Below are 22,120 nucleotides of genomic sequence, written 5' to 3'. Positions count from 1 at the left end.
AAAGGGCGAAGTAAAGTCTGTGCCCCACTGACGCAAACCTTTCGTTAGCGTCAGTTAGGCACTGACATTAACAGTCTCCTTTAATGCTACCAGTATTGTAACTGACGCAAATACCCTTTCATTTGTGGCAGTGCCCTACTGCCACAAATGCTAATTCACGGTGAATGACATAGTCAACTACGTTGAGTGATGCGTCTGACTCACACAAAAGGAGTTTTTTGGTGTAGAGTTTGAACTCCCATTAGGTGTATGGAGGCTACAAAATCATACGGGAATGTTATTGGGGCGTCTTGAGAAAATGTGCAAAATTGGGAGGTTACAACAACCTTCACGACCTGACCTGTGGTTTTGGCAGCCAAATTCCCATTTGCCTTTTTTTTCTTTTCTAATTTGAACGTTTTCAACAACCCAAGTAACTCCCAAATCTTCTTTTTAATTCCATAAACATCCAATTAAATATTGGTAACAGCTAAGTGGATTGGTGAAATTTAAAATTAAAAGGGTGTCTCAAAATTCTATAAATAAGAGCCTAATGCTCACTTGTAAGACACACTATTTCTATCCACTAGTGCACATGGCTAGAAATATACAAAAATGCTTGATAATTCCATAGAGCTATTTCCATTTGTGAGCTCCCATAGGGCTTAGAGAATAGGGGAAAAAAGATTTTGGGCAAAAAGTTCTTGAACCTTGTTCAAGTTGGCGATCCCCTCTACTCTACAATTTGGTTGTTTGAGTGTGAGATTTCTTTCTATTGTTCTTGTTGTAAAGATGTGTTTTTTTTTTTATATATAAACTAAACAATATATTTTTTTTAAAAGGTGGGACCCATCATGTCAATGAGACAAAGTCTCTATTTTTTTTTCTTTCTTTCTTTTCTTCTTCCCTTCCCAGATTGCTCTCTCTTCCCTTCCTCTTTCTCTTCTCTCCACGAAAACACACCACCACAAAGACCCAACCACCGACGACCTACATTTTTTACACGCGGAGGATCATTGGATTTTCCTTTCTTTGGTGACCTCAACCTCCAAGCGGCGCCACCCAACTCGCCATCAACTCTTCAGAATCGCGTGTAAAAGTTTTGATCTTTCAACTTTGACTGTGTTTTTCGACCAACTCCGACCACCGATCGGCGAGTGGTTGGACCTTTGGAACTATTGTGGAGAGAGGAACAAGACCCACTAAACCATTTCGGTCAACTTTCCATTTTTCTTCGGCGAGATTTTGGGTATCTCCGCCACTTTTTAGCGAGTTTGAGCAATTTTTGGACCGATGGTTGGCATGGACGTGATCTACTCTCTGATGTGGTCATTTTGATATATGCCATGCCTACCTTCATTGACATTTTTGATACACTGCTCATAGCCGAGTTTATTCACCGCTCGGGTGAGTTTCCAAACTTGAAATTTTAAATATAGTCATATTATATGTAGTTGGACACGATTTTGAATAAGGAATGCAATGATGATAATCAGTCGCTCATTTGATGAACATAGGGAAATAGTGATATATAAATTTGACTAAAGCACTATAGGATCATCGTTAAGCTTATGAGGCTCACTTTAGACTCGAATTGACAATTGGACTTATTTTACTCATATTGAATTGCATTAACATATTCCAATTTCGATATTTACAAAATGTGTGAAAATTTAAAACTTAATATGCATGTGTTTTTGATCTGTTCTGAGGGCACTGAGTGCAAAATATATTTTTATTCACTTATTTATGTAGGTTATGATTTTTGGATTTTATTCAAATGGAGTCGTTATGCTACCCAATTTTCGAAAATAGAAAGGGAATATGTTTCTTGCTTTTCATGACTGCCTGCATTTGGTTATAGTGATGAGAGCCATAATGATCATGAATTATCCATGTTGTTGTTTCATAACCTAGTCTCTGCGTCATCATAGGTAGATCAGGTGTCCACTCACCTTTAGGTGTAAAGACCAAGCATCTGTATACATGAAGTGTTCTGATCCTACCCGGTTTAGGATGTTAGTTTTCTATGGTGGGTAACGGGAACTAGGGATCTAGTGGACGGTGTGATGTGCACGTGTAGCAATGTTCTTGTGATTATGTGTGGTTTATCTCTATTTTGGTTTATACATGATGATGTATGTTTTATTTTCATAGCTAACCATGCAGGGGTTTATTAAACTTTTTGGGTCCTATGTTATTAGTTGCTTTCCTACTGGGCTTCATAAGCTCACCCCCTATATTTCTCCCATTCCAAGAACCCAACCTAGTTCTATTTAGTGCCATAGTCCTATCTTTTGAACATTATATGTGTATTTGATTTGGAACCTTATGGTTTGTGTATGCCCTAAATATCCATGGGCTATTAGCGAGCTGAGAAAAGGCATAGTTATATCAGCTACGTGGATGCCATGTACCCGGAGCTGCTGTTACAAGGTCCTACCTCTTTAGCTCGAGGAAACCTAAGGATTAATGGAGATTACTAAGGAATCGAGTCAGAAGTATGGACACCATGGGCTGAGACAACATCAAGCTCGAGATACGAGCTTGAGTTGGCACCTCTGACCCCTTATAAAGTCAACCACGCAATGTAAACGTGCATATATCAGACATCATGTGTCTGATCCATCCCTGAATTCTCGGACACGCAGCATAAACGTGCGTGTTCAGGCACCCACGACTGGGTTGGGTCGTGCGGCCCATTATCCCCCTTACCTATTGATTAGACCACACTTCATTGTCAGGTTTTAGGAATTAATCATGAATGTCACAGAAGTGACATGATGGGTAAGAAGGTCACGGGATGACCTCCCTTGCCAACCCCCAGGTGCCCTCTCCCTATAAATATGGAGGTCCTGGGAGTTGCAAGGGGTTGGATTCAAATTTGTAAGGAAATACCCTGAAAAGAATATCAAAGAGATATCAATAATATTGGCTGGTGGACTAGAATGATTTTAACCTTTGAACCACCTAAAAAAGCATTTTTTATCATTTTACTTTGAGATTATTCATCTATTACAGTTCATTATTTAGCACTAATCCCCCTCTTTATTCTATTAATTATCTGTTGCCGAAGAACCGCGTCAACAGTTTGTATCTTAAAATTAGCTATCTAAAAGTTAGGAATGAGGAATAATGGATGCTAATTATTATTTTTTTTATTTCATGACTTATTAAATTTAATTGTTTGGTGACTACATAACTATGAGAATATTATTGTTCTATGTAGAATGATAGATGATCCTGCTTTTATCACTAATATTTTTTATATATAATTATAGGAGTTAATCCATTATTTTTCACTTATAATTCTAGTACTATTTGGAATAAACTAAGGGATAATTTATAATTGTTATTTTCCAACAAGGTTCAAAGTTTGAAATTTGACCACCCAAGTTATGGATATTACAAATCTTCCACAACCTATGGCTCGGGTCGTGACAGAAAAGTGGTATCATAGCACCAGGTTTAAATACCTAGGAGTTTGTCATCAAATGGATTAAATTTATTTTTAAAGTAAAGTATTTTGATATATAAATGCAAATGTATGTAGAAAGCATCCATTCCTCGCTAACTACTTAGCTTTTAATTCTCAAAACTAAGAAAATGGCTTCGAGAGGAAGGGCAACAAGGAGAAGGCCTCCAGCTGAAGTCCCTGAGGCCAAGGTTCCCCCACAGCCAGTTGCATTCCCAATGAATGCCATTCTTGAGGCTTTAAGAGGCCTTCTTGCCCAACAGATGGATCATGCTACTCGGCATAGTCATCTATTCTAGATCTTCCACCGGGTTCAAATGCCTGAGTTTGAGGGTGGGAAAGACCCTATGATGGCAAAAATATGGTTGAGGCAGATTAAGGAAAATTTCAACGCCATGGGAACATTTGAAGAGTTTCAGGTGACTTTTGTTGTATCCAAGTTAGAGGGTAGGGCAGCGGATTGTTGGGAATCTTTGAGTAGGACCATCGAGATTGGAGGGATGACTTGGAGAGATTTTGAAAGGGTCTTCAAGGAGCAATATTTTAATCCATCTCATTAGAGGACCTTAATTGGGTCATTTGATAGCTTAAGATAGGGAGATATGACAGTAAATGAATTCTACATGAAGTTTGTAGAGTTATCTCCCTATGCTTATGCCGGTACGGTGATCAACCTCTTTTGATTGAGCAGTTCCTGCATTGCTTAAATCCTTCGATACTGGGTCCACTTGCCCCTATGACCCTTGGAAATTTTAATGAGTGTGCGACAACAAATGTTGTCCGTATTATCACCTCCTAACATGTGCAAATTAAGTGTGAGTGGTGATGAGGTGATCGGAGTGCAACCTCTCCAGGAAACCTAGTTCAGTTTAGTCGTGGACGTCTCTGAGGTATCCCACGCCCCGAGGTCTATCCTCGAGGTGAGGGTACCTCCAGGTAATTCCACCTCCTGGGCTAGCAGATAAGTTGTGGATGTCTCTGAGTGAGGTCACTCTCTGAGGTCCGTCCTCAGAATAGGGATCTCTCCAGGTGAGGCCATGTCCTGAGAAGCTCTCTTAACTCACTCATCCCCCAAGTCTATGATTCTGATCCTCAGACCCAGGAAAGTTGCCAGATGTTAGTCACTGTAATTGTGGGCCACTAGATGATCGTCTGAAAACTTTTAGTGAGCCTTGATTAGTGGTGTCGAGTTTGTACACTCAACAATTGTCATTTCCCACAATGCCACCTTACATGGGCAAACTTGCGCTGCAACCTGACAGCCACAGGCATGTTACCCATAAAGTTGGTGCGTGACTTTCAGCAATGGGCCCCGCAGAATCCGCATGGGCCAGTCTTTTTTTTTAGTACAACCCATTTTGTTTTAATTTAACATTAATACCCATAGTGGGGGAATTCTAATATTAATGAGAGATTATTAACATTAATGACCACAACCTCTATAAATAGGGTTGGGTTATCTCCTTGTAAAGGGTTCAATTTTAAGAAAGAAACTCTGTACTCAGTGAAATATGTACGCTGCCTAAGAATCACCATTGAAGCTTGCTACTACAAGCTTCAAGCTTACTAAATAATAGAAAGTCGTGGACTAGGGCTCTTTTATAGCCTGAACCACGTAAAACCCAGCGTTCTTTCCTTGTTTGTCCTTTATTCTCACAGATTAAGTTAGCAGTGAAAAAGGCAGTCAACATTTTGGTGCATTCATTGAGAGATTGAAGGATGCTTGGAAAATAGTCATGATGACCACTCGATGAAATGCACCAGATGATACCACCCCTCACGTTGCAGCTGAGGGAGGAGAAACCAGTCACATGTCGCCGCAAGACCACCCTGACGCGGTGGAGGACTACGACAAAAATTCCTAGAACAATGGAATGGGCGACGACATGGATGACTGGGGCGGCGATGAATAATACGAGTAGGAATATCCTCATCCCATGGATGCAGAGGAGACACCAGAAGTGGTGGCGCTCCATGACCAGGAGGCCACTCAATAGCAGAAGATTAAATACCAATATGGTAATATCGCCGCTCTGCAGGAGATGGTAAACGCCATGAGGGCTACTCTAGTGGCCCAAGGGCTGTGAGTGGACCCCCATGGCAAAGTACCATCTGGGCAGCCAGCTAGAATAACACATATCGCTTCAGCCGATATGCCTCTCGAGCACCCGAATGAGTTGGTGTGAGATCCACCAGTTGGCTTGCCTCCATGCACCCACTTGGAGATGGAACCCCACATGTGCCACAGCACCGTGGCAAAGGTAAGGTTGATGATAACCCTGCTCCCAAATCAAAGAAGACGCATCAAAACCCCAAAGACAACCAGGTCCCGAGGCTAGCTAGCATAGGTGAAGGCTTAGGAACCCAAGGACATTGCCAGGACGCCAGCGCTTGTGGAGCTCGGGGAGTTCTGCCCAGACGTGCCAATACGGATCAGGATAGGATCGGAGGTGGTGTCCCCTAGGCACTATAGAAGTAATGGTCGAGGGCCAGCATGCGAAATTTCCCTATCGGCAGAGAGCACAACATCAGATTCTCAGTTAACAATGAGAATGTTGAGTCTGATGAGGAAACGGAGGGGGCTCGTCCCGAGGATAATGGCGTGTTCTGAGGTCAAGCTGACCTACGGGACGACCTTAATGCTCTTCGGTGCAATAAGACCCCTGGGCGTGAACCTGCGAAGAAAGGTCCATCGGACCTCAAGCACAAAGTTAACGCTCGAAGGAGAGACAACCAGGCTCAAAGTGCCAACCAAGACTGAGACCTGCTGTGCATGGAGTTAGAGAGCCTAAAGATGATCATGCTCATAATGGCCCGCCGACAGGGCCACGACTCCAGCTCGAATGACGAAGATGGAGAGTCATGCGCTTCTCTCATATCAGAAGTCCCTTTGCCACAGGGCTTCAAGATGCATGTCATCACGTCTTATCATGGCGACACAGATTCCACCGACCACCTCTCAAAGTTTAATATGCTAGTGTCGGTACATCGCATGTTTGAGGACATCAAGTGTCATTTGTTCCCGATAACTTAAATGGGACCAACAGACAAATGGTTCAAAAAGCACAGGCCAGAATCCATTTAGTCGTGGCATCATATGTCATCCTCCTTCCGGAAACAGCTTATAGCAACTCGGAAGGTGAGCTTCGAGTTCAATGCTTTGGCCAATTTAAAGAAATTACCCTTCAAGACCCTCAAGGTGTATATCAACTGCTTTAAAGAAGAAGCTGTGAGAACCAAGAAGGTTGACGATGGCCAACAACTATTGGCATTGTAAGTCGGCATCCTCACGGGGTCTCCATTGTGGGATGACCTCGAGCAGAGAGGGTGCCAATGGCTCGACGACTTCATCTGTCGAGCACAAGAATATATCAGCTGGGAGGATGCCCATATTGGAGCATTTGGGGGGCCCGTCACCTTTCTCGCTCTGACAGCGCCTGGCCCCATCACTTCGGGGATCCAGTATCTGCCTTACGCTCCTGTTCAAACAACTGTGGGGGAGTCCAGTCCGAGTGTCCCCCAACTGGCTTTAGTGTCGTACTGATAGCTTGTTAAAGTGCGGCTCCAATAGGAAACGGAGTGGCGCCCACTAGGTATAGTGCTTTATAGCCAGTATTCAGTGCTGGAGTTGCCGCTCCATCCCAGTCTGCCGCACCTAGTTGAACCACCACCAGCAGTATACGCGAAGGCAAGGGCAAAAAGCCCAAGGGAAATGGGATCGCGCAGGATGAATATGGAACTACCTCTGGGAAGAATTATGTCTTGCTGTACTCCGACTACACTGATTTAGTGGACTCTCGGGAGAACATCTTTGTGGCCATGAAGCAACATGTCCATTACTGAAAGCCACAACCCATCTTGAGGGACAGGGAGAGGCGAAACCCTGATAATTTTTATCATTTTCATAATGATATAGGACACCACACAAATGAGTACCGCCATATCAAGGATGAGATTGAGAACCTCATCAAGTTGGGATACCTCCACCAATACGCTCGAAGCGGGCCTCGCAAACTCCGATCCCAACAGCAGAAATACTAGTGCAACCTGCTGCTCCTATCTCTCTGAGACCGGTGCTTATAGCTCCATCGCAGCCATTAGCAAACAGGCCCCCTCCAATGAATAGCAGAGTGGGAACTATTTCGACCCCACCTGGGAGGCACTTCTAGAGGCTCACGGAACAAGTATGTGCAGGCCTTAAACCACGATGATGAGGTGTTGGCCCTGAATAAATTTCCAGCCCAGATGTCACGGATGATAGACCAAGTCATCGCATTCTCCGACCACAATGCTCGGAGAGTTCACTTCTCTCACCACGATCCTTTAGTGGTCGAGAGCCAGGTGTCCAACAAGATGGTGGATAAGATCCTAGTGTACAATGGGAGTTCAATGAACGTCCTATTTAAATCCACTTTTGAGAAGATTGGGATGACCATGACCGACTTGTCCCCGTGCACCTCAAATCTTTACAGATTCTAGGGAGAGGGTCTCATCTTAATGGGCCAAATCGGGTTACTCGTGACACTGGGAGAAAAGCCTTGCCAGACCTTCAAATATTGCACTTTCGTGGTGGTTGATTGTCCCTCTGCGTATAACGCCATTTTAGGGCTTCCGGCCTTGGTGGAGTTCGGTGCCATCACCTTAATTCGGCATCTGTGCATGAAATTTCCCACAGAGACAGGAATTGGTACAGTCCGAGGAAAACAAAAGGATTCAAGGCAATGTTATAATGTCTCCCTCCGACAACTAGTAATGGTAGAAGAGACGAGGGACTGCGAATAGTCTCTTCTCAAGAATGTGGTAGTGCTAGCGATGCTGGCTGAAGAGGCAGATGAGCTGGACCTGTGGGTTCAAGAAGAGAGGGTGGTCGAGCCGATGGAGGAAGTCAAGGAGTTAGCTCTCTACTTGGCCAGTCCTGATAGGAGAACCAAGATTGGGAAAAAAGTCTGAAACTCACTTTTAGTCTTCCTCTGGGAAAACCAGGATGTCTTCGCCTGGTCTTAATCTGACATGACAGGCATTGACCCAATTATCATTTGCTATGCCTTGAATATCAATCCAAATGTTGCTCCAATCTAATAGAAACGGAGGATGTTTGACCAGACTAGACCGAAAGCCCTAAAGGCAGAGGTGGACAAACTACTTGCAAACAGTTTCATCCAGAGCGCATAGTATCAAAAGTGGGTATCCAATCCGATCCTCGTGCCTAAGCCAAACGACACCTGGAGGACCTACATAGACTTCTCCGATCTGAATAACACCTGCCCTAAGGACTGCTTTCCACTGTCGAAGATCGATCAGATGGTCAATGCAACCTCCGGGTACGAGATTTTGTGCTTCATGGATGCGTACTCGGGGTTTAACTACATTTCCATGCATGTCGTGGACCAAGAGCACACCAGCTTCCAAACGGACAAGGGAGTTTACTGCTATAGGGTGATGCCCTTCAGACTAAAGAATGTTGGGGCCAACTACCAAAGGCTCATGAACCGAATGTTCAAAGATCAGTTGGGACGGAATACGGAGGTGTATGTGGATGACATGTTGGTGAAGTCCTGAATGGCCCCCGACCACGTGAGGGACTTCGCAGAGGTGTTCTCGGTGCTTCTCAAGTTCAAAATGAAGCTAAATCCGCAAAAGTGAACTTTTGGCTTTGCCTTGGGAAAATTCCCATGCTTCATCATCAGTGGTCAGGGAATAGAAGCAAGCCCCGTAAAGATTAAAACCTTGATCGACATGCCATCCCCCCGAAGGCATAAGGAAGTTAAGAGCCTCATTGGAAGGATCGCTGCTCTATGTCATTTTGTTTACAAGGCGACAGACAAGTGAATCACATTCTTTAACATCCTCTGAGGAGGACGGAGGTTTGAATGGATGGAGGAATGTGAGCAAGCGTTCTAGCAACTAAAGGCTCATATGGAAAACCCTCATATCCTATCAAAGCTCGTGGACAAGAAACCCCTCTTACTCTACATGGATGTCTCTGAGAATGCCATCAGCGCCACCATAGTCCGCGAGGAGGGCCGTGTCCAGCACCCCGTGTACTATGTGAGCAAAAGGCTCCTCGGAGCGGAGACCAGGTACTCACTCATGGAGAAATTGAACTTTTTCCTGACGATAGGTTCTCAAAAGCTAAGGCTCTACTTCCATGCGCTTCCCATCAAAGTCCTCATGAACCACCCCTTGTGGCAAGTCCTCCAAAAATTGGAGTCATTCGGGAGAATCCTGAAGTCGGCTATCGAACTTAGTCAGTTCGACATCGAATATGTCCCAAGGACGGCCATATAGGGGCAGGCATTGGCAGATTTCATCACCAAGTGCATGAGAAATCATGAGGGACCTATGGGCGCCCCGATAAATGGGCCCACATGGAAGTTGTATGTCGATGGTTCATTGAATTAAAATTGGGCCAGAGAAGGTCTCATTTTAATATCCCTCGAAGGGCACAGGATCCACAGTGCCCTAAGATTTGGGTTTAATGCCTCCAATAATGAAGTAGAGTATGAGGCGCTGATTTCTGGGCTTCAAGTTGCGCTTGAGCTTAAAGCTGAGGGCCTCGATATTTTAAGTGACTCATTAGCTGGTAGTTAATTAGGTACTCGGGGAGTACCATGCCCAAGGAACGAAAATGATGCTTACCTAGCAAAGACCGAAGAGATGCTACATGGCTTCAAAAAATTCACAATTCGATAAGTGCCATGAGAACAGAACTTAAACGATGACGTCCTGGCCACGCTTGCAACCACCAAGGACGCTGAACTGATCAATGTAGTCCTCATCAACTATTTGTCATCTCCGAGCATCTTAGCACCCAAGGAAGTGGACGCAATCCAGCCCCAGGACGGATGGATGGAACCCATAATTAAATATCTCATCTCCGGGGAGTTGCTACAGGACAAGAAAGTAGCTCGGAAGTTGCTCTACCAGTCGCCTTGGTACATTATCATGGATGACAAGTTGTATAGGCGAGGATATTTATTTCCCCTTCTATGGTCCGTGTCTAGCCGGGAAGCGAACTTGATACTTCGAGAAGTGCATGAAGGTTTTTCCGGGGACCACGCAAGGGGCAAAGCCTCGCCAAGAAAATCTTGAGACAAGGATACTTCTGGCCCACCATGAACGGAGATGTGAAGGACTATGTTAAGAAATGTGATAAGTGTCAGTGCTTTGCCAACAGACCTTGAGCTCCTCCGAATGAGCTCACTCAGATGACAAGTCATTGGCCCTTTGCGGTCTGGGGAATCGATCTTATCAGGTCACTACCCAGAGGAAAATGAGGTGTGAAGTATGCGAAAGTGGCGGTTGACTACTTCATGAAGTGGGTCGAGGCCGAGCCACTCACTACTATCACATCCAAGAATGCATTAGATTTTGTCATCAAAAATATCATTTGCCGTTACGGGCTTCCTCGGAAGATAGTCTCCGACAACGGTCTGTAGTTCGACAACGAGGTGTTCATAGATTTTTGTCAGTGACACGGAGTCATGAAAAGCTTTTCTTCCATCACCTACCATAGGAAAATGGTTAGGTGGAAGTAGTCAACAAGACGCTCAAAACTACCTTAAAGAAAAGGCTTGAGCAGGCGGAAGGTGCCTTGCCCAAGGAACTGCCTAGTGCAATGTGGAGCTACTGCACCACTACCACGACCTCCATCGACCACTTGCCATTCTCAATGGCCTATGGGTATGTGGCCATGATCCCGGTTGAGGCAAAAATCTCCATGCACCGACGGGACTCATATGACCCGACCACAAATCACGCTTTACTCTGAGAATCCCTAGACCTAGTGGAGGAGCTTAGAGAAGCTTCTTAGCTTCGAGTAGTGTCCTACCAACAAAGGGGGCTAGGTATTTCAACTCTAAAGTGAAGGGTAGAAAGTTTGGGGTCGGAGATCTGGTGCTGTGAAGAGTCTTCTTAGACAACTCGAGACCCCAGTGGAGGAGTGTTGGGTCCTAATTAGGAGGGCCCATACCAAGTCGAGAGCGTTGTATGTTCGAGGACATACAAATTGGCCCAACTAAATGGGGGGCTAATACCCCATGCCTGGAGTGTCGAGCATCTTCACTGGTATTACCAGTAATATGAGCAGTGAACTTTATTAATTTTTGTAATCTCCCTTGTAGCCTCCGGGCACATTTAATGGAAATTGTGTATATAAAACACGGTAAATAAGAAATTTGTTTGTCTGCTTATAGTTTATGGTTTCCTTTATTCTGTTAATGTTACGTATGAGATCACCCGCTCACTGGCCTGGACAAGTGAATGCAAACTAGTCTCCGATCACTTGAGGGGCATGGAGTTAGGGCAACATCACGCCTGGCGGGGAACGACCTAGGAAACTAAGCTTGTCAAAAGCAGAGTAAGCCTAGTGTAACTACCCTGAGAATAGAAAAACCTAGGAAACTAGTCGAGTCCAGCCTAAGAGGCTAAGCTTATTCCAAGTGGAATATGGCTTAGCATCTAGAGACTAGATGAATAATCTTAATAGAGCAAGAACGGACCTGCATCACCTCAAGTGGACATTGCGCCCGAGGAGCTCTGATCAAGTTCCTTAATCTCGAGATGCAAACGAAAGACTCAGTAATCTATACTTGGTCCCGAGGGAGACTTGGGACGCCTCCTGTGGACATTGGGTCCGAGGAGTTCTGCACAAGTCCTCCATATGCATCGAGCATGTAGTTTTAGGAAGTCCATAACACGGGGAGCTTGGCTAGACGATGAGTGAAGCACCTCTAGTGTCATGGGATCCTATAGCTAAATGGCTTGGAAGAAGATGGAGCCAAAAATATCCAAGTAATGTGAGATTGGATGTGGCGCATTCTCCTGAGGACGGCGAGCGCCCTAGGAGTAATGAACAAATTCCAATCCTCGAGATGAGAACAAAAGCCCGAGTCATCGGCACTCAGGCACGAGCATAAGTTGCCTTAGACTTAAGCATAGTGATCTACGGAATATTGACCCTAAGAGTAAATAAAACCTAAGTAGTGTGAGTATGGACTGATGTTACCTCCCGAGGACACTGTAACGTCCCGAATTTGCCATTAAGGCTGAGTGCCCTAATTATTATGCCTGGACAACCTAATTGAAATTATACGTGTGATTAATGGATTATGCGTGTCATTATGTGATATAAATTATTTGTGTGGTAATGTGACTAGATATACATGTTTATGTGTATTAAATATGCATGTGGGCCCATTTCTGTAAATTGGGGCATGTTTGTAATTTTGGACCGTTGAGGGCATAAATGTAATTGTGTATGTGTTGGGAATGAGCCAAGGGGTATTTTTGGAATGTAGTATGTATTCGAGGTTGAACGGGTAACGGGTAATTATTTAATAATTATTTGGGTATGTCGGGATCAATTGGGAATTTATACGACTGCTCGAGGAATTAGTGGGAATGCGGCAATGACGGGATCACCCTAGGAGGCATTAAGTGGCTAGGGATATTCTAGTCATCTTTTTTTTTTTTTTTTTAAAAAAAAAGTTAAAGATAAGCTTGGTGGGCTCTAGACACTAGCTGGACATTTAGGAAGGAAAGAATGAAGAAAAGGAAAAAAAAACACTGATTTCTCAGCCCTCACTCTATCCCTCAAACATTTCTCTCTCTCTCTCTCTCTCTCTCTCTCTCTCTCCCTTAGGTTGATGCTTACTTCCTTCTAAATTTCTGGTGAGAAAGGTGGCTTAGGAATTGAAGGGGATTGAAGGTTGGAAGTGGTTAATGATAGCTAAGGGTCGGATTTGTTGTTGAGGTAAGGTTATTTATGTGTTTCTTTTGGTAAATTTCTGCTGAGATTGAAGGTTAGCTAAGTCTTAGGCTTAGGTTGAGTTTGATCTTCATTAGGGGGAATTAGCTAGCTTTCTAGGGTGTTTATGCTACAAATGTGTCTTTGATATGAATCATGGACATAATTATGGGTTTAGTATTGAACTTAGTGGATTTTTACAGATTTAGCTTATGAAAACGCAGGGTAAAAACTAGGTTCGCAGATCCAAGAAGCGGCTATGTTCTTCAAGTGTCGCAGCACAGGCTAAGGCACGCCGCGGCTTGTGTCCCCTAGAAGACAGCCTCAAGGCTCTCACTAGTAGAGTGTCGCGACCCTAGGGGGCAAGCCGCAAGTCAAATTAGGGGAAATGGACAATATAGGGTTTTAAGCTTGGGAATCCAAACTTGAGGGCTTAGGAAGGATTCTACTACCTGATTTAGTAGAATTCGACGTCCCGGAGGCTAGAGTATTATTTTGAAGTCTTCATTTTCTTTATGGCTTGATGGATTATTATTATTATTATTATTGCGTTGTGACTAGGTCTTACGGTCAAGGCTCGGGTTTAGGCGATCGCGCTCGGGATCACAGTAGACAGTCAGCTCGGGACACTGGTAAGAAAATTTTATGTGCCCATAGAGCTATCTGTGCTTATATTGTGTCAAGTATTATGTGTAATTGCATGTAACTATTACATCATACATGTGTTTGTGACGAGAACGGCGAAGGCCGGGAACAGCGAAGGACGAGGACGGCAAAGGCCGGGATCGGCAATAAGCATGTTTAATGTAGGCTCCTAGGGCGAGACCCTCTAAGGGTATTGTTCTCACCCACTCGGGGAAGATCATGAGATTGGATCCTGGTAACACACCCTTATCAGCGTAGGCCACTATTGTGAATTCTTATAAAAGATTGTAATTGTCTGTTATGTCTGAGTAATTATGCATTTGTTGAAATAAATTATTATATGTTGTGTTGTGAAGTTTTCTTCCTAGGCTTCGGCTCACGGGTGCTCTATAGTGCAGGTAAGGGTGAAGGAAAGACCTACCAAGGATGAATTGGATGGCATGGAGCGGCGTGTACATGTTTGGCCTACCTGGCCGCCATGACTAAGGTTGTTTTGAGGGACATGTTGTAAACGTACGATTTTGTCGCTTAGGTTGACTGTATGCACAATTTTGGATTGTAAATGTATTTCAAAACAGTATTTTGGAATCCCAATGTAACCCTTTCATAATTTTAATGAATTTCCAACCCTTTATACTTAATTTTCATTAAAAGAGTCTTTATTTTGATTTAGTCACACTTTTCAATCTAATTCCTCGATTAGTGAGCTAATGGCACCTTTTAAAATCACATGATAATGACTCTAGGGTAGTAGGGCATTACAGACACCGCGCCCGAGGAACAGTGAATCAGTCCTATGATCTCGAGATGCGAATAAAGGCCCGAGTCGTTGGTGTAACGACCCGGATTTTCAAGACTCAATAATGCGGAAATATAAATGTTTTCATTTAACAAAATGTCTCAAAAACCCATAGAAAAAAAAAACTTTTTAAAAAGTCGTATGGCCATACTTAACATTTAGTTACAAACATGTTTTATAAAGATTAGAGTGAGCCTAGTTTAGGAAAATTACACAACATTTCCAAAAATAAAAAGGCTTCCCAAAAGGTCGGTCCACATGTACATTTGCAAGGAAGACTCCAGCGCTCACTGCTCTGCCTTGCCCTTGTTCTTACCTACAACATGAAACAACTAGGTAAGCGAAAACGCTTAGTAAGATCAACTTCCAAACAAAGCAGATAGAGAAATAGGGATCCGGACCCATCCGGACCCTACACAATCAATTTCAAGAACGCTAAAGCGTCCTGGCAAACTTATGGTCATGCCTGATAACCAATGATAAATTAATTCGTAACTAGATAAAAATCCTGCACTCAGAAAAATCCCAGAACAAGCAGATATATTATATCACAACTATATCTTATCAACAATTATATCCCTGCACTCAGAAAATCCCAGAGCAAGCAGATATATTATATCACAACATAATTCGAGACCAACGCTCGACAATTTCTAACAATTCATGCGTAACGCGCCCTCCAACATAATTGCTAATCTGTAAAAGAGAACCGAGTCTCCACACTAAGATCTAGCCAATAAATATTCTCATCAAGGGTAACTATCGTGTTACCTAGGGCATCGCTACTTATTCAAGAGTGTAATCCAATTTCCACGGTTTTACGGAGACTTCTATGTTAATCAGTGGTGCTGGTGAGCAGTTGCCCCTAGAGTGTTCAGCCTCACTCAATCTTGGCAACCCCTAGTATCTCTAGGCACTCTCACTGAATGGCCAATATTCACGGCTGCTATCCGGGAATAACTTATCAGAGCACTTGCTCGGATTCTAACCGTCCAATGATTAAGTAAGCATGAGGGCCCCTAGGTCCCATTTATCTTGGCGCCCCTAGGTTTAACTAGCTTATCCTCATCTCATGGCCACTCGTCGCGGTAATGAACCGGACATAAATAAAATCAAGCAGTGTGACGGGGATCAACCGTCTAGGATATGACGGACTTCTACCGTTCATATTTTCTAAATCAGCACTCACTAGACTAACGTCTCTAAGCAACTTTCTATGACAGCCTACATATGTGCATGTATCCCTATACTAACATACAAGACAATAATCATTTCATGTTGCAGCCATACAATATAAGTTGACTTACTTGGAGTCCTTAGCGCTCGGCAGGTTTTCACCCTCCAACGTTCAGTCCAGTTACGCTTAGCCAATACTGTAGTTATCCATACAGTATACTCGGATTAATTATGGCACTAATAATTCATTATTATTATTATTTTGGGCAGTTTGGTCATTTTAATAAAAGTCATTTGTAAGGATTTATAATCCTTATTTGGTTTTAAACCTATTAAGGAAAGTTATACAAAATATTCGAGACTAAGCCCTAAGTCTCGGGGAGACCTATCCTAAGGTCTCGATACCTAGGCTCGGGTATCACAATGGTATTTCCCACAATCCGCTAAAAATCTTATTCTTTCAAGGTATCGCTATTAACCCGCACTTTCGACTAGTCGGTTAAAATATGTAAGATTTTAGCCGGTATTATATCCAGAAAATACAAATAAATTCCTTAATTATTTTTAAAGAAAATAAACTCTTTAAATTTTCCTTTTATTTTTCTTAAGGTTTTAATATCTAAAAACCGTTTTAAGAAAATTGCCTAATTTGTCTTAATTAGGAAAACCGTTATAAATTTCTCATCTTGACTAATTAATTTTCCAAAAGCAATAAATCAATTTTACTTACTAGGAAAATAATTTATTTAATTATTTTCTCAAAATATAGGGTTTTAAACCCTCTTTTAATTTATTAACTACTAATAAATTAAATCTCTTATTTTTAGAAAGAATAAAAACTCTTTAATAAAAATAATTCATTTAAACTCAAAGGGATAATTTTAGTGAAAATATGATTTCAAGACTTACCAATTTATATCTTGAAATAAGCAAAATTTTACTTTTTACCTTATGTTCCAAAATCTCATTTTTACACTAAGTGTGAAAAACCTAATTTTCACATTTTTAACTACATACTTCGTTAGTTCATAACTTGAAATTTACTTACCCAATTGTTTCCAAAATTTCCCAATTCCATTTTTGTTATGCCATTTAGGTCTTTGTAAAATATTAGGTCAAAATGAGCATTTTCTATTGGTGAAATCATTTTCCAACAATGAGGTAAAAATGACCTTATTTTCAAGTCCTTATTTTTTCCAAACTTTGACAGTTAATAACTTTCAAACCATTTAATATTTTCTTACCAAATTTTACAGTGGACTAATAGGTTATGCCAGAAATATGTCCACAAAATTTTAGAAAAAACTGGGTTCATTTGCCCTATACAGTGGCTGTCCAAACTTGGTTCCGAAAATAAGAATACGAAAAAACAGTTTTTTACCTAATCTTTGAAATAGCATAACTTACTCATTTCTAAACATTTTTTAGTGTTTCAAAAGCTCAATTTTATGTAATCAATCTCAACAACATCACAGTACAATTAAATTTTACAAAAAAAATATACAGTGGCTGCTTGACCCCTTGGAAGTCACAGCTCAAAACATGTTTTGTTTTAGGGTATCCTACAAAACCCTTGGGGGTTTTGGTTCCCATTTTCAAAAATCAATACACATGCATCATAAAAATTATTAAACAACTACCATAACCTTATTACATCATCAACAAGAAACTCTAAGCATTAGATATACAAAATAATGCTTAAAACTAAAAACCCTACAACAAAATCATCAAAAGTAAACTTTTTACCTCTTTGGTGTTCTTGCTTAAGGTTTGGACCTTCCTATAAGCTTTGACTCCTTCAAAACCTTTCAAAAACCCTAACCAACTTCCTCCAACAACATAGGTAATTAGCTATTTGAAACTCTATGATTAAAACTTGACAAAAGTCTAGATTAATGAAACTTTACCTTAGGGAAAACCCTTCCTAGACCAAGACTTAGCTTCCAAGTTTCTTTGGTGTTCTTGGGGTTCAAAATGGAGAGAACACTTGAGAGAGTCTTCAAAAATCAGATGAGAGTGAATGAGGGAGGGAGAGTGGTCGGATTTGGGGGTTAGAATGGCTCACACAACTCTTTAAAATATCACAAAACACTTGAGTGATTTTCTACCCACTTGCCCACTTGACTTCTTAATTAAATGGGATTTGAATTTTATAAAATTGGGTTCACACCACTCTAAAATAGCACATGGCCAGCCACCCTTTTCCATATATGTGACCATTAATTTTTTTTATTTATTTTTTATTTTTTATAAAGGTTAATAAAGGTTTATAAGAAGAAAAGTCCAAATTGACTTTTGACACCTTTTTTCACTCTTATTAAGTTTTAATCACCAAACTTAACATTAATTAATTAAATTAAATGTCTCTCACATTTAATTTAATTAATCACATAATAAAATTTAACCTAAGGTCCATTCATGGAATAAAATTCCCCATTTCGGCAAAATTAGGCATTTAACACAAAATGCCCTAAAATTTCCATTTTCTTTTAGGTTTATTATTTTTGACCAAACCTTAACTTTTATGAATGTATTTTATGCCCAAAATATAATTGCCATGATTTTTCGTTTTATTTTCCGAGATTTTTACCCGATCAGGGTTTTTGTGTCGGTCCAGGACCGAAAGTCTTATCTTGACTTTTAAAATCACAAAATTCATATTTTGGCTAGCAATAACTCATGGAATACTTACAAACAAAATATAATATTATTTAAAATAATATTCTTAACCCGGGGGAAAAATACCGACCCGAGTCGTTTAAAGGTACCCGAAAACGTAGGACGTTACAGTTGGAACTTAGGGCCAGACCTCAAGCACTTAAAATCGAGTGTCACGATATACCTTTTCAAAGGGCGGGGAACTCAACCTCCAAGGCCTGGTATAATGAGTTGGCGACTTCCAAATGATTAGGTCCTGAGTTGTGTACTCGGGGGGCAAAGCAAGAATCCCAAGCTGGCCCACCAATGACCACGATCCTGGGGGCAGATAGCTCAGTGTGAACGACACCCTAAAGCGCTGTCAAAACTCGGGGGCACAGGATTGCATTAAGGTTACTTTCAAGGATATTGTGCCTGGAAGGCAACACTAAATATCTTAACTTTACAGCACTAAGGCTACACCCTACAATATAAGACATCCTAAAGCCCAAGTCGTTGGAACTCGAAGATGTAGTATAGTCTAGTGCCCTCACTTAACGTCGCGTCAAAGCTACTATTTTGACCTCGAGCATAAGACGAAACACTAGATGCACAAGCATCTAAACACTGGCAGGAAGATCCTCAAGCTCTAAGTACCACAGGCAGGCCTTGTCCTGAGTCATTGGAACTGGGAGACGTAGGGCCGGGTCGAGTAATCACTTCACCAGGCGTTAAAGTTACTCTCGAGAACCGCGAGCCTACAAAGCAACACTAGATGCATAAAAATTGTCTAAGTACTGATAGAAGTTGATAAAGACTAGAGTTTTCAAGGCTCGAGCGGAAGACCTAGGTCAACGTCAAGGGACCCTCGTGATTTACGATCGCGTTAAGGAGATAAAAACCCATTTAAAAGAAAACACATTGTATCGTTTGTACAAAATTAAAGTAGACAAATTAATTGTTTATGGAACGTATGCCTAAATAAGTTGCGAAAAATGCTAAGGGGCTCGAGTTTCAACTACCCTCCAATACCTTCTCCACCAGGTCAATGATTGGGTCTATCCTCGAGGCACTCCCTGCCTGATGGGTCGCAGCCTGAACTGCCTCGGTAGTTTGAGTCGCCTCGGCAGCTTGGGCCACCTCGGCCGTAACGCCCTGGGTAACCAAGACCTTTGCACAGTGTATTTTAAATACTGCAAGACTTGCTAATCAAGTCATTTCACATAAACGTGTTTCTAAAGTCAATTGACGGGTTAGGGTTAAAAGAGTTTGACCGTAAAATAGCTGACTTTCATTAAAATAAGAGTTTGGTACACAAGATCACAAAAGTAATGTTTACAAGGCGGCTACAACCCTCAAAAGTAAATACAATCGAAGCCAACCTAAATGGCAACAAAATTTTTTTGCCTCTAGTCCCTGTCAATCCCCTGGCCATGGCGGTCGAGCAACTGCTGATGTATACACCGCCCCCAAAGCTCTCCAACTCACGGCTGGTACAGATTTCCCTTTCCCTTACTTGCACCACATAGCACTCGTGAGCCAATGCTCAGCAAGAAAAATAAATTCAACAAGCATAGATAAAAATAGTAAATGCATAGTAAACTTAGATCAACTAGTGCAATCAACAACAAAATATAAGCAATAAGCTAGGCAACAATAAACAGTTTAACCCAAACATGCACTTCAATCTCAGTACAATTAGTTAGGTGTCAGTGCCCTTAGGCCGAGCCCTCTATTTGTTTAGCTGATCCCAACTAGCGAAGGCCGGGCTGCATTCTGCACGCTTAACATCAGGCTCGACTCCCTTAGGCCGGACTTTGACATCAAATATAACAGATAAACAGATTGTGAAACATGCAATCAAAAGTTGCACGAACAAACATGCCTATCCAGATATCTCCAATCACAGATACATTTATGATCTCACAAATATTCATTTACAAAGGATCTCGGCCCCATTCACAACTCGGGTGTAGCTTTCTTACCTCGAATCCCGAGCTGAAGATGTGTAGCAGTCCCGAGCACGGTCCTCAATCAGGAGCCTTAACGGAAACCCTAGTCACAAGCAACAGTAGATAACTATTTAAATCTAATCCAATTAAATACCTTAGGAATAGCGTACTAGCCTTTGGGACCTCAAATTCTACTAAACCATGTAGTAGAACCCTTCCCGAACACTTAAGTTTAATTTCCCGAGCCAAAAAACCCAATTTGGCTAAAGCTGCCTAGGCGGGTCACGACCTGACCTTGAGGGTCGCGGCACGCCTCCAAGTCAAAGGTACCTGCCCCTAATTTCATAGGGACATGCGTCGCGACTTTCCCTTTAGATCCAAACACGCCTACAGAACAGAAATTCCCCCAGGGCTCTTGGGGCTTTCCTGCATTTTCTCCCAACCTAATTCAACAAAGTTCATTGTATCCTTGAACTAAAACTAGAATTGAGTCTAGGACTCTTAATAACACAGCCCAGACATTATAATTACCCAACCATCAACCACAATTACCACCGTAATCCAGCAATTAAAGCAACATCCGAAACCCAGCCCAAACCTATATTAACAATTAGAATTTCAAGAAGAGTCAAGACCTAACCTTACCTTGATGATGAAGATGCCCCTAATCCATACCTCAACTAGTCCTAACTTTAGTTCTCCAATCCCGAAGCATCAATTCCTAAGCCTTCTATTCCAAAACTCCAAAATTCTCCCCAAGGCACAAGAGAGGGAGAGAGAGAACGTGAGAGTGAGAGAGAGAGAGAGAGAGAGAGAGCGAGTGCTGAGATTTCTGATATGTTCTGGCTTATTCCTTAAGCTTATTCTAACTATATCCTTTAACATAAAGACCAAAATGCCCCTAATGATAACTCATCCTTTATTTCCCTTAAGGGAAAAACACTCATTTGCCCCGTTTCCCGTTAATTCCTCGAGTCATCCTACAAATTCCTAATTAATCCAGACATGCCCAACTAATTACCAAATAATTACCCATTACTCAGTAAATCCCAAATATACAATAAATTTCCCAATACACCCCAAGGTTCATCTCGAGCCGGGTATTAGACCCCGTTGTGACTACTCTGCTAATCCGCTCACTAGGATCGACTCGAGCCGAATACTGCAAATATATCCATATAATAGTGTGGTCTCAATCATTTAATGCATATAATCACATTTACACCCAAAAAGAGCCAAAATCACAAATATGTCCTGTTTAACAAGAATGGGCCCACATGCATATTTAATACTCATGAACAAGAATATATATTCAGGTTATCACATAAATCATGCATGCCACATAATCACACACTTAATCAATTAATCACACACATATATCCAATTATGCCCTCCCGGCACGCTAATAAAGGCACTAAACCTTATTAGGATTTTTGGGACGTTACAACTATCCCCTCCTACTAAAAAATTTGTCCTCAAAATTACCTGAATAACTCGGGATGTTGATCCCGCATAACCGACTATAGTCCCAGGTCGCCTCCTCGACCTTGCAATTTCCCCGTAAGACTTTGACTAGAGGAATCGCCTTGTTCCATAGAACCTTATCCTTTCTGTCCAAGATCTGAACTGGTCGCTCCTCATATGACAAGTTTGACTGTAGTTCCAAATCCTCATTTCCCAATACATGGGTCGTGTCTGACACATACTTC

The 22,120-nt window shown here is 42.0% G+C and overlaps 1 long non-coding RNA gene across 2 annotated transcripts; it reads right to left on the bottom strand.

The window, feature by feature from the left end:
• Window positions 1–14,708: 14,708 nt before the first annotated feature.
• LOC133802256 (uncharacterized) lies at window positions 14,709–17,896 on the bottom strand. 2 transcript variants are annotated; one of them, XR_009877224.1, is made up of 3 exons: window positions 17,730–17,896; window positions 17,569–17,647; window positions 14,709–14,962 (listed from the first exon to the last, which is right to left on the bottom strand). It is a non-coding gene; the product is annotated as an uncharacterized LOC133802256 (long non-coding RNA). The 2 variants fall into 2 exon arrangements; XR_009877225.1 differs by lacking the exon at window positions 14,709–14,962 and adding an exon at window positions 15,973–16,019.
• Window positions 17,897–22,120: the final 4,224 nt, after the last annotated feature.

This window comes from Humulus lupulus, chromosome 9 (assembly GCF_963169125.1).
Source record: "Humulus lupulus chromosome 9, drHumLupu1.1, whole genome shotgun sequence".
NCBI lineage: Eukaryota > Viridiplantae > Streptophyta > Magnoliopsida > Rosales > Cannabaceae > Humulus > Humulus lupulus.
This window is presented reverse-complemented; position numbering and strand designations above follow the sequence as displayed.